This window comes from Aquarana catesbeiana, linkage group LG12, assembly GCF_042186555.1.
Source record: "Aquarana catesbeiana isolate 2022-GZ linkage group LG12, ASM4218655v1, whole genome shotgun sequence".
Taxonomy (NCBI): Eukaryota; Metazoa; Chordata; class Amphibia; order Anura; family Ranidae; genus Aquarana; species Aquarana catesbeiana.
In genome coordinates, this window is record NC_133335.1 from 56,339,010 (window position 1) to 56,355,788 (window position 16,779).

Here is a 16,779-nt window from a genome sequence, read left to right on the forward strand (position 1 = left end):
CTGAAGCTATGGCTGCGAGTTTGTTCCTCAGGAGGTCGATGTCCACCCCATTAACAACACCCATCCCAGCTCCTATTCCCCCAATATAGTGCTGAATACATCCCTCCTCTTCTGGTTACTCCTCAGACATACGCGCCCTGCATGAACCTCATTCTGTGTCCGCACATCTCTGGGAGCAAGTCACTGGTACAATGATCGCACTTGATTCAGTGTATACTCAGCACATATAGGGTAATAGGTTTTTATCAACCACTGTGAGATGTTGCAGCGCCATGTGGTGAAGGCATGTACCCTGGTAGCCAGCATTTGTTCCCTTTATCTAACCGAGCATGCTCCTATGTGTATTCACTGGCATTACCTGTGCAGGGTTTCAACCTCTCAGGTGAGACATCAACCAGGCGTATCTCCCCTTACATGGAAATTTTCACCCCATTGATGTGTCACCTGGCCAACCTCTAGTCTGGCCAACCGACACCTTATTATGTATAAGTGCCAGTCTCCTTGGTACCTGCACCATGTTACTTCCGTTACATCAATACATGTCATACATTAAAGACCTTTTCTTCTTTCAATTCCTCCCTCCAACACAAAAAAAACCCATATATATCACATTTCATGTTCTGACGGATTGGATGTGTATATTCCTTCCCCAAACTCCAACCCATCGCATATGTATTAATAGCACGTTTGCATTCATCAGGAGAGACTCGGGCCAAATTGTCTCACAAGTCTTGTTGATAGGCACAGTCCTTCAGTTTCAGGATTAGCACTAAATTGTCCATAAGAAAAAAACACGTATTAAACTGAATCTTTTCGTTTGTCCCTTCTCTCCTGATGTTTATCAGAACAAATTTGCGGTGTAGTATGGCACAAACAAACTGCCAACCAAATGAACATCTGTCATCCATGTTCCAGAGACCTCTCCAATCTTGCTCCACCAGGACTCTGGAATTGAAACACAAGAGCAGAATCAAATTCTTATCCATAATATCTGCTCGCTTGCTACGTTTATTTACAGTTCCTTCCTTGGAAACCAGGAACTTAGTATTCCTGGCATCTGCAACTCTGCCCAAACTATCAAAACAACCATGACCTCTTTAGGCTGAACCCACACTAAAATGAATCCTCGTGGTATGATCAAAAATTTAAAAACAAAACGAACGTCAATGTTGAATCTCAAAAATTCTCAATTTAAGCATCATAAAGACAATGCATTATCTGTACTTTCAGACCTATGCACTAACCCCCCTTTTAGGTGGACAAAGCGTACACCTTGTAACTTTTCTCCACCTGAATGAACATAAAACAAAGAGAAAAAAAAAACGAACTCCAGAGGCTAGAATGGCTTCCTACCAACAACTCTTGTCTTAAATCAACAAAATGTATTCAGCTGCAGGACATATCCCATGACCATCTATTCAGCTGCTAATTGACGGAATAGCCAATTACCCCCCTTTCAGGTGGACTAAACAATCATTTCTCCACCTGAACAAATAAAAATAAAATGGATGACTAAACAAATATCAAAAATATTAAAAAAATTAAAAAACTTAATAACAAAAGAAATTAAATATCTGGCCATTATCACACAAAAACAACATGACAAGACAACCACCATAAGACAATGACAAACACTCAACTTTTAACTAAAGACATCCATGGATTTTCCTCCTGATAAGAGTAAATGCTCATTTCCATCTGAAAGACAATTAGTTAATGGAAAAAACAAAACATCTGTACCTCATCACAACATTTGTAACTTCACTTGTAACACTTGAAACCCTTAATGCCTGACTATTGTTTATCTTATTTTTTCATTGTTTGCAAACAATTACTAATTAATGAGCTCATGGTACCATTTGATAATCGATTATGCCTTTACCATAACCTAACCCCTGTTTTGCTAAATGTGCCCATTGTTGTTCTCTCTTTGAAGAACCTGCAAACAAACACAGACATTAGTATCCAAACCAGTTTTATCTTCTTCCAAGGTCTCTAAAAAAGGAACACAAAGACGGTGATTACACACAATTATCATGACAATTAACTTTTTAAGTCCCCCAAGCCTTTTCCCATTAGTTGTAATGTAGGGGAACATTTGCTATGTATAAGGTTTAGATGTGAGCGTCGTATTTAAATAAAATATGGCAAGGAGCATCCATGCAGCTCACTAAGTGCTTAAAAAACCTATAAACCATGCGCTTACTCCAAAAAAGTCATAGATGTAAGCAGCTAACACAACAAATAGAAAATGTGTAATAAATCATATATAACCAAGTGTAGCGCTAAAAAATGAGAAAGAAAATATTGCTATACCACATATAATAGCAAAATGAATTGTGAAAAGATAGTGTTTTGTATACTTTGTGAACATTCATACATATAGAACACTTATGTTATAAAGCCTTAGGGTCACCAAAAGTGATAACAGGATGTAAAAATGGCAATAAAGTCCAAAACTGAATGTGCAGATACGGTGAACATAAATTTTGCAATGGTGATAAATTCCAAAACATATACTCGTGAGAGATTTCTGTATGTAATCCAACATGTGCTGACAGACCCTTGTGCGAAACCGCCACCTAGGATGACTGGAGGCTTACCAGAAAGTTGGGACCCACCTAGCATACGCTATATGGGTCAAACAGGCTTGGATTGCTCACTGGCAATGAAGGTAGGGAACCAAGGGCTGGTGAATGGTGAAGTTGTAACGTTGCTAGCCCAAAGAGGTCTTCTTCATATGGAAGCTCGGACACCAACGGACATTACCCACATGTGGGTAATGTCCGTTGGTGTCCGAGCTTCCATATGAAGAAGACCTCTTTGGGCTAGCAACGTTACAACTTCACCATTCACCAGCCCTTGGTTCCCTACCTTCATTGCCAGTGAGCAATCCAAGCCTGTTTGACCCATATAGCGTATGCTAGGTGGGTCCCAACTTTCTGGTAAGCCTCCAGTCATCCTAGGTGGCGGTTTCGCACAAGGGTCTGTCAGCACATGTTGGATTACATACAGAAATCTCTCACAAGTATATGTTTTGGAATTTATCACCATTGCAAAATTTATGTTCACCGTATCTGCACATTCAGTTTTGGACTTTATTGCCATTTTTACATCCTGTTATCACTTTTGGTGACCCTAAGGCTTTATAACATAAGTGTTCTATATGTATGAATGTTCACAAAGTATACAAAACACTATCTTTTCACAATTCATTTTGCTATTATATGTGGTATAGCAATATTTTCTTTCTCATTTTTTAGCGCTACACTTGGTTATATATAGCTCACTAAGTGCTGCTAACATTGTTTTCCCCAGTGCTACATTTGAATAACCATGCGGCTACCTCCATTTTGACTTTACGTAACTGTTCTACATGCTGATGACTTTCATTCTGTAGTCTCCGCATTGGGTCTTTAAAGGGAAATGGGTTTGATTACTATGGCCTCCATGCTTTGGGTTGCTACCCCATCGGGCAAAACATACTTCACAATGCCTTGGGGTTGTTTTGGGGTACTGCAATCTTCTTTTGATATCATTATTCGCCGCCCAACAATACTTAGCGATGTGACCCCTCCTTTTACACAAAAAACATTTAAGGGCTGGTCTCTCTGTATAGGCCCTTTCTTGAGCATACAGCATTGGAAACTCACATTGCTGGACATTATTACTACGATTACTATGCTTGGAATAACCAGACTTTACACTTTCATCGTCTGAGGAGTCATCAGAAGTTTCAACTTCTGAATCACTTTTAAGCACAGTTATCGCATTTTCATTTACATCTCCACCATTGATTTCTGTCATAGCAACATCACTTGCAGCAGTAAGAGCATCTGGTTTTTCTGCATGTTTCACTTCTATCTTTTGCTGAGCACTGCGCATGTGCGGAGGGTACTTCCACCATTGCACATTAGGCTTTTGCATGTTTGGAGGATAACTCCATTATGGCTGCCTGGGCACCCTGTAATTCTGGAGTTTCCTGCTCCATGCTAGCAATGTTAAGGACTTTACAAAATCAGTGATTTTATTAATGCTTGAAGTGAAAAAATAAAAGTGTAATATTCCTTTAAATTTCATACCTGGGGGGTGTGTATAGTATGCCTGTAAAGGGGCGCATTTTTCCCGTGTTTAGAACAGTCTGACAGCAAAATTAAATTTCTAAAGGGAAAAAAAAGTCATTTAAAAGTGCTAGAGCTAGTGCCGGCTATAATGAATTGTCGCGAAAAAAAAGTAAATTAAACGTGCTAGAGCTAGTGCCGGCTATAATGAATTGTCGGGAAAAAAAAGTCATTTAAACGTGCTAGAGCTAGTGTCTGCTATAACGAATTGTCGGGAAAAAAAAGTCATTTAAAAGTGCTAGAGCTAATGGCGGCTATAATGAATTGTTGGTCCGGCAATACACATAAAAGTTCATTGATAAAAACGGCATGGAATTTTCTCACAGGGGAACCCCGAACCAAAATGTAAAAAAAAAATGCGTGGGGGACCCTTCAGGTCTGGTATGGATATTAAGGGGAACCCTGAGCCAAAATTTGTAAAAAAATAACGTGGGGTCCCCCTCAAAATCCATACCAGACCCTTCAGGTCTGGTATGGATTTTAAGGGGAACCCCGCGCCAACTTGGCAGGCCGCAGGAAAAGAGGGGGGACAAGAGAGCACCCCCCCTCCTGAACCATACCAGGCCACATGCCCTCAACATTGTGAGGGTGCTTTGGGGTAGCCCCCAAAGCACCTTGTCCCCATGTTGATGGGGAGAAGGGCCTCATCCCGACAACCCTTGCCCAGTGGTTGTGGGGGTCTGTGGGCGGGGGGGCTTATCGGAACCTGGAAGCCCCCTTTAACAAGGGGACCCCCAGACCCCGGCCTCCCCCTGTGTGAATTGGTAATGGGGTACAAATGTACCCCTACTATTTCACAAAAAGTGTCAAAAAGGTTAAAAACCACAAGAGACGGTTTTTGACAAGTCCTTTATTAATTTCTTCTTCTTTCCGCTTCTTCTTTCATATTCTTTCTTCTGATCTTCCTTCGTTGTTCTTCTTCTTCCTCCATCTTCTTCTTCTCCATCTTCTTCTTCCTCTGCTCTTCTTGTCCCGCATCTTCCTCCGGCTTCTTCTCTGCTCCGACCGCACAATCCGCCTCAGTGGGAGTCTTCCGCCGTGTGACGCTTCGGTTCTTCTGACACTTCTTATATAACGGAGGGCGGGGCCACCCAGTGACCCTGCCCTCCTCTGACGCACGGGGACTTCCCTGAGGCTGTTGTCAGAGGGGGCGGGGTCACTCGCATTTTTTTTCACGCATTTTTTTTTTTTATTTTGGTTCTGGGTTCCCCTGTGGGGAAATTCCATGCCGATTTTATCAATGAACTTTTATGTGTATTCATTATAGCCGGAACTAGCTCTAGCACTTTTAAATTACTTTTTTTTCCCCGACAATTCGTTATAGCCGGCACTAGCTCTAGCACTTTTACATGACTTTTTTTTCTCGACAATTCATTATGACCGGCACTAGCTCTAGCACTTTTAAATGACTTTTTTCCCTTTAGAAATGCCATTTTGCTGTCAGACTGTTTTAAACACGGGAAACATGTGCCCTTTACAGGCATACTATAGACACCCCCCAGGTATGAAATTTAAAGGAATGTTACACTTTTATTGTTTCACTTTAAGCATTATTAAAATCACTGCTCCCAAAAAAACGGCCGTTTTTATAGCTTTTTTTTGCATTGATACATGTTCCCTGGGGCAGGACCCAGGTCCCCAAACACTTTTTATGACAATACCATGCATATCAGCCTTTAAAATTAGCACTTTTGATTTCTCCCATAGACTTTTAAAGGGTGTTCCATTGCTTTTGAATTTGCCGCGAACACCCCAAATTTTTTGCTGTTCGGCAAAGGGGCGAACAGCCGATGTTCGAGTCGAACTCATGTTCGACCCGAACATAAAGCCCATCCCTAGTGTAGATCTACCTGAACATCATGGAAGAGATCAAAGATCATCGGGACGCGGCGCCCATTTTTAACAAAAAAAGAAAACATCCCTAGTACAATCCCTGCAATAGTTATAGTATTGTACTATAGTACTATAGTATAGTAATAGTATTTTTTAGGCCCCTGTAATAGTTGCGCAAAATGTTTCTCAAATCACTTTCACTTAAATACACTAAAATCACACATTAACACACATAAACACAACATAACTTACATAATTCCTGTTAAATTCCTACTAAGGTCTTAATCACATAGGGTGCACTAAAGTGTATGCCCTTGTGAGGGCTGTGTTTTCAAACACAGGGATACACATGTTTTCCATGCAGCCCCATGCAGGCAGTCCCATTCATGTCAATTAGGATACAGTTGCTGCTCCCAATCTGACATTTATGTGGGTGCACAGCCCCAATTGCAGACAATATGAGTTTAGGGAACGTGCATCCACACCTACATGGTTTTCAAATCAAGAGCAGCCTCTGCATCCTAATTGACATGAATGAGTGTGCTCTGTAGTATGTTCCATGTGAGGCCTTATTATGTTTCTTTTGTCTTTTCTTTTTTTTACAATGTTATTTAAAATTTTTTGGGGGGGGGGGCAGGAGGTCTTTCCTGAAACATTGGGGGCCTAAACTAGGGTTGCACCAAAACCGATACTAGTATTGGTATCGATGCCAATACTGAGCATTTGCCCGAGTACTTGCACTCGGGCAAATGCTCCAATGCTTGATCCGATACCTGGGCAGTCAGGGATGATCGGTACGGCGGTGGGGAAGTTACAAGCACTGATCTCCTTGTATAGAGTTCAATAAAGCCTGACATCCGCTTCTCCTCCTCTCCCTCCCCGCGGCTTTTATTGAAATCTATACAGGGAGATTGCGGCAGTGGGGGAGTTAAAAGCACCAATCTCCCTGTATAGATTTCAATAAAAGCCGCGGGAGGGAGAGGAGGAGAAGCGTACCGATCATCCCTGACTGTCCCCTGTGTCCTCCTCCAATGCTGAATTGGCTGAATTGGTTAAAATTGGCTACACTATAAAGTAAAGAGAAATGTTGATTATTTTGTTTAACTTACAAATACATATGTCCTTGCCTAGTTGTAGAATAAATGTTTCCAAATATTTACTAAGAAACCCAAAATGTATCCAGTCCATGTGTTGCCTTAGGGCCTTCATGCCCATTGTTCTTCTTGGCTCATACACAGTGCAGTGTCAGCACAGCTTTGCCCTATAAATATGAAGAGCACCAGTGACCCTCTTATTATTCTCAAGATGAAGGTCGTCATTCTACTTATCCTGGGGCCTCTGGTATCTCTGGCTGCTGAAAGCATGACTGATGATTATTGGACTGGTTTGAAACAGTTAAATCAATATGACATGTCACCACATGATAGGTTTGACCATAAGTATAAGTCAGAATGATTCCCTATTCTTCTATTAACATTTTTTATAGTCTGTATTTCTTGATTTTTAAGCAGTGTTTCCACAGGTGTGCTCCTAGCACTAGTTGTCTATAGGATGGATATAGCAAGGTTTGGAATCTAAAGTGAAAATAGGATAGAGCCCATAGCAAAAAAGACTTACTATATTTAGTTTAAAGCTTAACTCAAGATATGTATTTTATTGCATAGTTACATTGGATTACATTTACCCAGCACAGGGCCAATGAAACTGATCACAATAGTAAAGAAAGGCTGAATTCATGTAGTCATTGACCTTTTCATCTCACAGTCAGGGTTTCCATATATTTAATCAAATTAAATAGAGGCTTTAGATCTCAAAGTTATCACTCTTTCATAGGAGTAATGAGTCTTTATTATATAAATTATTTATTACAGTGTATTGTGATGGTAATTTTGGCTGCAAACAGGATGTGGGAAACAATGGTGTGATAGGTGGGAAATCGTCAATCCCCAAATTGATGGAGTAGAGATGGAGTAGGAAACACCAGAATGCCAATAACATCAGAAATAGTTTAAAAGATTTTATGTAAAAAACAAGTGATGTTTTTACGTTACTAAAAAATGTGCATTAGGTTCCCACATGACACAGTACACTGTTTTTGATACAATTAGTTGATTTGTGTGATACACAAGATACAATGTCTGGTACATAATCAGTCCAAACATTGAAAAAGTCTCACACATTTGGTATCCCCATACTCGGGAGGAGCAGCAGAATGTGCTTTGGGCTGTAATTCTAAGTATGCCCATGGTTTGTGTGAGAAACATTATATTAAACTGGCAACTCTGTGTAAAAAAATACATTTTCATTTTCATTTTGCATTTTTCAAAAGCTTGTGACACAAAAACGAAATCTTCAAAAGACCCTCCACGCCTCTTAATACCTAAATAATATAGTGTGTACTCTCCAAAATGTAGTCATTTTGTGGGAGTTTTTTACTGTCACGGCGCTTCAGGGCCTCCAAAATTATGAAAGGTAGTCAGAAAATGAAATGCGTAATTTAAGTCCCTAGCTTACCTGAAGGTGTTCCTTGTATTTTGGGCCCCTATGTGACAGACATGGGAGGAGTAGCTAAAAAAGAGGAAGAACGGTAATATTATGCCAGTTAGTGCCACATCCGGCATTTGAGAACAAAAAGAAAGGTTTCCCCTAAGGTGGACTTTTGAAGGCACATAAAAGAGTAGTAAAATTAAAGAGGTATTTAGGGTGTTTATCATACAAAAATATATTTATTCAAACATTGCCACTAAAATTGATACAATTACAAATACGGAGGAATGGAATGTTTAAATAGGACTGTATATTATCAACATATTAACAATGCATGTGAAGTCCTCTTTGCACCCAACACATTTTGGAGTATGTTCTCCTTCTTCGGGGGGGGGTGTGAGGAGAAAATTGCATCTATGACATAGTTAAAGAACAATGCATTTCTTAGTAGTACAAAATCTATGAACAAAAATGGTAGATATGTGTAGAAGAGTTTTTCCTGTACACTTACATAATACTTGATAGCAGAGGGAGTTTCAACATTCCATAACATTAAAAACAAGAGAAAGCAGTCAGAGCTGGATCTGTATAGTCGCCAATGTATAGCATCTAGATATCATAGCCAATCATTAAAGTGGACTGGGACCTTGTAGGTCATCCCCAAGGAGGAGGGGTAAGAACACTTCTCTCCCAGCCGGGGTTTGGACAGCGGGATGTGCTGGGGCCCAAGTGGGAAGATCTTGAAATGAAGGACAATTTAGATAGTAACCCCAATTGTAAACTGGGGTATAATAGTATAAGTATTCCTTTTCCATATATGTAAGCAATTGTATAATCTCCTTAATATAATAAGTAAATATACCTGGATAAGATGGGTGTATATAATCACAGCAGAATGAGCCGCAGCATATGGAAGGGGGTGACAAAGACTGCAGGATATATAATGGTAATTTTTTAATGATTGATATCAGAAAGAAAGTCCAATGTTCAGGCAGGATGTGTGGTAATTAATTATAAAGGTGTGTATGTACTACTCTATATAATTAATAATATTTAATAATTATTAATTAATATAATATAATAATTAATAAATAATAATATATAATATTCAATTATATAATCAAATATAGTATCATTAGATGAATATAATATATTTGTATATAAATCGTAGAAAATATTGTATATAAATATCAAATATGATTAAATTTGCAGGATGACTTGTAGTATTACTATGTTTAATATATATACATATATAAATGGATATGTATAGAGGAGTACGAGTGAATATAGATTAAAGATTAATAAAAGGTCTATAATAGTTGTAAAGCATGAACATGTCTTGTATTGACTTCATTATAGGAAATTGTATATACTTATTGTATTAGATTTAAGCTTAGGAGGGAATAGAGTGATGTAAGGAAAATAGGAATGTTATATAGATCCTACCAATAAAGGTTTATGTTGGTAATATGTAAAGGCTTAGTCTTACCTTAAGTATAGTATAAAGTTGTTTGGCTGCACGTCCTCACACTCAGCAAGTTACTGCTGTGTGTGGGGTCCGCCGATACTGTTTAAATACAGCCCTCTCCCCAATTAGCTGGCGCAAGTAATTGCAAACAGCTGACGGGGATAGATGTATGGTGATCCCTGTGGGCCCTCTGGAGTGGATGCGCACGGCTCCGTCCCATATCGTGCAGGCGCTTCGGAGCAGCGTTACGTGCACCCAGTCTACCAACACAAACGGCCTCACTGGCGGACTACAAATGTCTGTTGGAGTGGCAATGTGGAGGGCGGACGAGGATAGAGAGCCGCCCGTGACTTCCTGACGCCGCCTCTGACAGAGAATCTGGGCGGCTTGCTGTGCCGGGCAATCCCGATATCCAAGCTGCAGAGCTGGGAAGAAGGAGAGAAAGAAACAGTCAAATTAAATGTCACAAAAAACAGAGTATAACATTTGCATATCCAGACTTTTTCCTCCACTCATAACATTTGCAGAACATGAAACAAATACATATATATGCATGGTTGATGGTGACATTATAGATATTCTTACCAGACAGTGATATTATATTGCTAAATCATATATACAGAACAAGTCTTGTATTTACAGACGAATGGTATAGGAAAAGAGCAGGACTCAATAATAATATAACTTAAGGGCTAATCAAAAAAATAAACGACATGATAGAGAGGAATTAAGTAAAAAGGAAGGGAGAGAAGGGGATAAGGGATGGAAAATGTGATATATGTGTGTGCATATAAAATGCATGCACAAAAATATGTACTGACAAGGGAAACAAATAGGAGACACCATATGATATTAAAAAAAAAGCTAAGCACTAAATGGGTTCAGGGTCTGGAATCGACATTGTTCACTTCTATTGTAAAGCAAATTAATTTTTCCGAGGAAAAACCCTTGAGGAATGGTTTGAAGCATATAGCTTTATTTAATCCAGGGGCCTGTGTGGCTTTGAGTTGGTGGATCCACCGTAGCTCCATTTGGAGGTGGTTCTTGTTCCAATCCCCCCCTCCTCTGGAGCTAGGGTATATCCGATCCAATATGAGAAATTTTACATTTGGAAATTTTCCGTCATGTACTATTTGGACATGGCGTCCCAGAGGTAAGTCAGGGTTCCACACCTGCATACTACGAATATGCCTGTACGCCCTCCTCCAGAATTCCAATTTGGTTTTCCCGATGTAGAAACAAGTGCAACTACATTGCAACAGATATACTACTCCAATTGTTTTACAATTGCCAAAGTGTTTTGGATAAAAGATTTTTCCATTTGGGAGAGTGGGATTTCTTGGGTCCACATAAATCTGTAGTAGTTGCATGTCCCACACATAAAGGTGCCTCTATATTTGCAGTGAAGTTGTGCTGATTCATTTTTGAATTCGCTGTTGCCGATTTTGTCCCCGATAGACGTTGCCCTTCTGAATGTGAAGAGTGGTCTAGCAGGGACAAACCATCCCAATGAGGGATCCAGAGGAGTAGCTAGACATGTGCAGAATGAAAACATTTGTTTCGTTTTGTTTAGATTTGTTATTTACATAAATTTGTTTAATCCGTTTTCGAAATTCGTTTTGTTTGTTCGTATTCAAATTGATTCAAATTTTCTAATTCAAATTCAGATTGATTCTAAACCTTTTCACATTAATTGCGAATAGTTTTCGAATTTGAATATTTTTTCAATTTCCAAAGAGAATAAAATAGAATAGAAAATACAGGAATGGAATAGAAAAGAATATAACAGAAAATAAAAGAATAGAATATAATAGAGCAGGGGTAGGCAACCCTCGGCACGGGTGACGCAAGCAGCACACAAAGCCTCTTTTGCCAGCACTCGACTCCCTCCCCATCAGCAGAGCAGCGCAGGGAAGTGACAGTGAGACTCTAATGCATTCCAATTTCAGAATTCTCCACACCGCACTCGCACTGAGGGGGAGGCACTGTGCATTGTAAAAGATGGAAAACATTGTTTGGTTCTCTAACTTTGCTGTAGCTGCGATTATCTGCTTTTGTGATGGGGAAGAGAATGGGTGTAGTTATTTTTTCAGGAGGAGTAGGACTGTCATTGGCCACTGCCAAAGCCAATCACAGTCCTGCTAGCCCTGCCCACCATCTGGAGGATGGTGACTCGCTTGGTTGCCACTACCAATGTCAGAAATCACATACATCACATACAAGCACGTGGGCTGGATGCGAGAGGTAGATCAGCAGGATGAGTGTGCCAGGACAGGTAGATGTGTCCTATCTCTGCTTCCTTTCACCACTCTGTATATCACGCATATCATGGATGAGAAGAGGGTACAGCAGTGAAGCAGATGAGCAGGAGGGTACAGTGATGGGGAAAATGAGCAGGAGGGGTTCAGAGGTGGGACAGAAGAGCACAAGGGTACAGTGTTGGGGCAGATGTGCAGGGAGGTACAGTGGTGGAAGAGATGAGAAGGGGGTTCAGCAGTGGGACAGAATAGCAGGGGGGTTACAGTGGTGGGACAGATAAGCAGGGGGGGTTCAGTGTTGGGGCAGATGAGAAGGGGGTTCAGTGGTGGGACAGAAAAGCAGGGGGGGTTCAGTGTTGGGGCAGATGAGAAGGGGGTTCAGCAGTGGGACAGAAAAGCAGGGGGTACAGTGATGGGGCAGATGAGCAGGGGGTTACAGTGGTGAGACAGATGAGCAGGGGAGTTACAGTGGTGGGAAAGATGAGAAGGGGGTTCAATGTTGGGGCAGATGAGAAGGGGGTTCAGTGGTGGGACAGAAGAGCAGAGGGGTACAGCGGTGGGGCAGACGTGAAAGGAGGTGCATCGGTGGAACACATGAGCAGGGGGTTACAGTGGTTGGGAAGAAGAACAAGGGTACAGAGGTGCGGCAGATGTACAGCGGGGTACAATGGCAGGGCAGAGGAGAAAGGAGGTACATTGGTGGGACAGATGAGCAGGGGGTTACAGCAGTGGGGCAGGGGAGCAGGGGGTACAGAGGTGGGGCAGATGTGCAGAGGGGTGCAGAGGAGAAAGGAGTTACATCAGTGGAACACATGAGCAGGGGGTTACAGTGGTGGTGCAGAAGAGCAAGGGGAACAGAGGTGGGACAGGTGTTCAAGAGGTTCAGTGGTGGGGCAGATGAGAAAGGAGGTTACAGTGGAGGGGCAGATACGTTCAGTGTTAGGACAGATGAGAAGATGGATCTGCGGTGAGACAGAAGAGCATAGGGGTACGGCGGTGGAGCAGATGTGCAGGGAGGTACAGTGCTGGGGCAGATGAGAAAGGGGGAATATTGGTGGGGAAAATGGGAACGGGGAATATTGGTGGGGCAGCTGACCAGGGGGTTACAGTGATGGGACAGAAGAGCAGGGTGGTACAGTGGTGGGGCAGGTGTACAGGGGGTTACAGTGGTGGGACAGATGAGCAGGGGGGTACAGAGGTGGGGCAGATGTGCCGGGTAGTACAGTGGTGGGGCAGATATGCAGGGGGGACAGTGAGCTGAGGTGTGAAGGTGCATGAATTGGGGCGTGAGAGTGTAGGATGTTAATTTCTTACTACTACTCAAGTTTACAGCATTTAATTTATGAAAAATCTTTTTCGTGATTGAGAGTGTGAAAGTTGCCTACACCTGTAATAGAGTAAAACAGAACAAAATAGGATAGAAAATAAAAGAAGGGAATAGAATGGAATAGAATAGAAAGGAATAGAATAGAATTAAATAGATGATAACCATCTTTTGAAATTTGAATAGAATTAGAATAGAATAGAATAGAATAGAAATAATATAACTGTCACGGAACATCCCACACTCCAGTTGAGTGCTTCCGTCATATACCACTTCCTCCCAGTCTGTATACATATCAGATATTCCAACCTCTCTGTGCACAAAACAAGGCGACACTTGCTTGTTGCTAACATGAGCTCACTTTATTCAGAACCAGAATACAGTCTTATATACAGGAGAAGATGAGGTCCCCCCCCCCCCTGCTCATATTACTCTAACAATGCAACTGTAACCTAATTAACCTAATTAACATGAGCTAATTAACTAATCTTTTATACAGCCTAGGTGACTGAGACATGACCTTTTGCACAGACTGAGTTAATTATCACAGGACATTTTCTCACAATAGCAGCAGCTCCAGCATCCCGTCTCTTACATTGTATAGAGGACAATGTGATCAGCTCATTCAATTAACATAAACACAGGGTTATTAGAACAAACAACAATGTGTGGAATACCCTTAGAACCTGTGATAAGCCAATTTACAATAAACACATTATAGCAGAGAACAAGCCTAGTTGGAATTATTGACACCAGCATCTCCTCACAGTATGTGTCCCAACAGTATGAATCAAACAACATACAATATATACATATATACACGACTGAGTCCGATTAGTACAGTTCAGACTGGATTTCTAATTCACCTCACAAAGAGTATTGTTCCCTTGAAAATCCAGGGCCCATAATCAAAAGGCAAGAGGCTTGCATTCAGTCCTCTCCAACAGCCTCTGTCCTGGCTAGGTCTGTTACATTTCTCCCCTTTCGGCAGGAGACTAACACAGGAGGAGACCCCAGACGGGTTGACTCCGCAGTTAGTCCATAGTTCCAGTCCTCTACTGCCTGTACCCACACAGTACCCCAAACAAATTGTTCCAAACAGAGTATTACTCACCCAGCCATCCTCTGCCTCTCTCAGAGAACATGCCCACCGCTGGGGAGAGGCCTGGACTGGCCCTTCTCCCTGGAGTCCTTTCTGCCACTGGAGAGAAGACAGGGGGACTAGGCTCACTCCATCCTGCTGTTGGGGATCTGGGCCGACTGCCCAGCATCCCTGGGGTATACAGGTGGGGACTGAAGCCCCATCCACCGACACCAGATCAAGCTGCAGTTGTGAGGTGTTGACTGCATTCTCTCCTTGGATCCTGATCTGCAGCTCGCGATAGACTGCCACCTCCTCAACTTGGGCCTCCACAATTGCTGCAGGTGTGGGACAGAGGTCTTGGACCCTCTGTCCGGTTGCCAGCACTTCTGCTGGGGATTTGCTAGGTGGTTCCTCCTCTACAGAAATGTCTATCAAATCCTCAGTCTCTGGAATTGCTAAAAGTGTGGGACAAAGGTCTTGGACCCTCTGTTCAGATACCAGATCTTCAGCTGGAGAAGTTTGTTGTAACTCCATAGATGCTGCTGGCAGAAAATCACATGTCCCTGTCAGTGTTGTGGGAGAAAGGCCGACTACCTCTTCTCTGAAGAAGGCTGAAGCCACTGTTGGTGCTGGGCAGAGCACAGTGAACTTTGGCCCTGATAGCAGCTCTTCTGCTGGAGGCTCATCAGGTTGTTCTTCCTCAGCAGAAAAGTCTATCAAATCCCATGTCTCTGCAACTGATGTCTGGGGATAGAGGTTCATCATCTCCTGTCCATGGAACCCAGAAGATGCTATCATTGCTGGGTAGAGGTTAGCAGAGCTCTGCCCTGTTGTCAGCACTTCAGGTTTGGGGATGGCAATCTCTGGATTTTCCACTGCCGATTCTCTGGCATGCTGCTGAACGTGTTCTAGCAGTTTCCTGTATGCCCTTTCCAGATGGTGTTCCTTCCTTAGCAAATGGTCCAGATCAGGTTTGAGCTCTGAGACCCCTGCAAGACAGAGCATAGCCTCTCTATATTCTCACAGGTCCTCAAGGTCAGGTTCCCCTTCATCACCAAACATAAAATGATCTGTAAGGCTCTCCCACAGCAGTCCAGGGCCTCCAAAGTCATATCCCTCCGGAGAGCATTCTGTTGTCTCCCCTAAATATCCCTGCTCTGCGTGCCATTGCAGAGCCCGATAACAATTGTCCAGCTCTATCTCCTGCTGGACCAGCCTGTCCAACTCAGTCACCCATTGCTCCTGGGGCCGCTCTTCCAGGAATGCCATCCGCAATGCCCGTTGGTCACTGGCCCGTTGCTCTTGGGTTGGAAAGCACTTGCCCTGTTTTATACCAGCGAGCTGGAGGGCTCCAATCCAGAGCTCCACCCGAATCTGCTGCCTGAGCTCCAGGTATTCATTCTTAGACACAGTCCTGGTGTATGTTGAAAGGATGATCCGCAGCAGCCCCGGGAACTCTGATGCCAGGTCCATATCTCCGCTGGGGTGACTGAAGTCTGCTATGCTGATCTTGGATCCAGTTGGAGGTTTGGATGTCCCAGACTGCAGCAAGCTTTCCCGCTGCTTGCCACCAATGTCACGGAACGTCCCACACTCCGCTTGAGTGCTTCCGTCATATACCACTTCCTCCCAGTCTGTATACAGATATCAGATATTCCAACTTATCTAAGCACAAAACAAGGAGACACTTGCTTGTTGCTAACATGAGCTCACTTTATTCAGAACCAGAATACAGTCTTATATACAGGAGAAGATGAGGTTCCCCCTCCTGCTCATATTACTCTAACAATACAAATGTAACCTAATTAACCTAATTAACATGAGCTAATTAACTAATCCTTTATACAGCTTAAGTGACTGAGACATGACCTTTTGCACAGACTGAGTTAATTATCACAGGACATTTTCTCACAATAGCAGCAGCTCCAATAGGAGTCGTCCCGTCTCCTACATTGTATAAAGGACAATGTGATCAGCTCATTCAATTAACATAAACACAGGGTTAATTAGAACAAACAACAATGTGTGGAATACCCTTAGAACCTGTGATAAGCCAATTTACATTACACACATTATAGCAGAGAACAAGCCAGGTAGTTGGAATTATTGACACCAGCATCTCCTCACAGTATGTGTCCCAACAGTATGAATCAAACAACATACAATATATACATATATACACGACTGAGTCCGATTAGTACAGT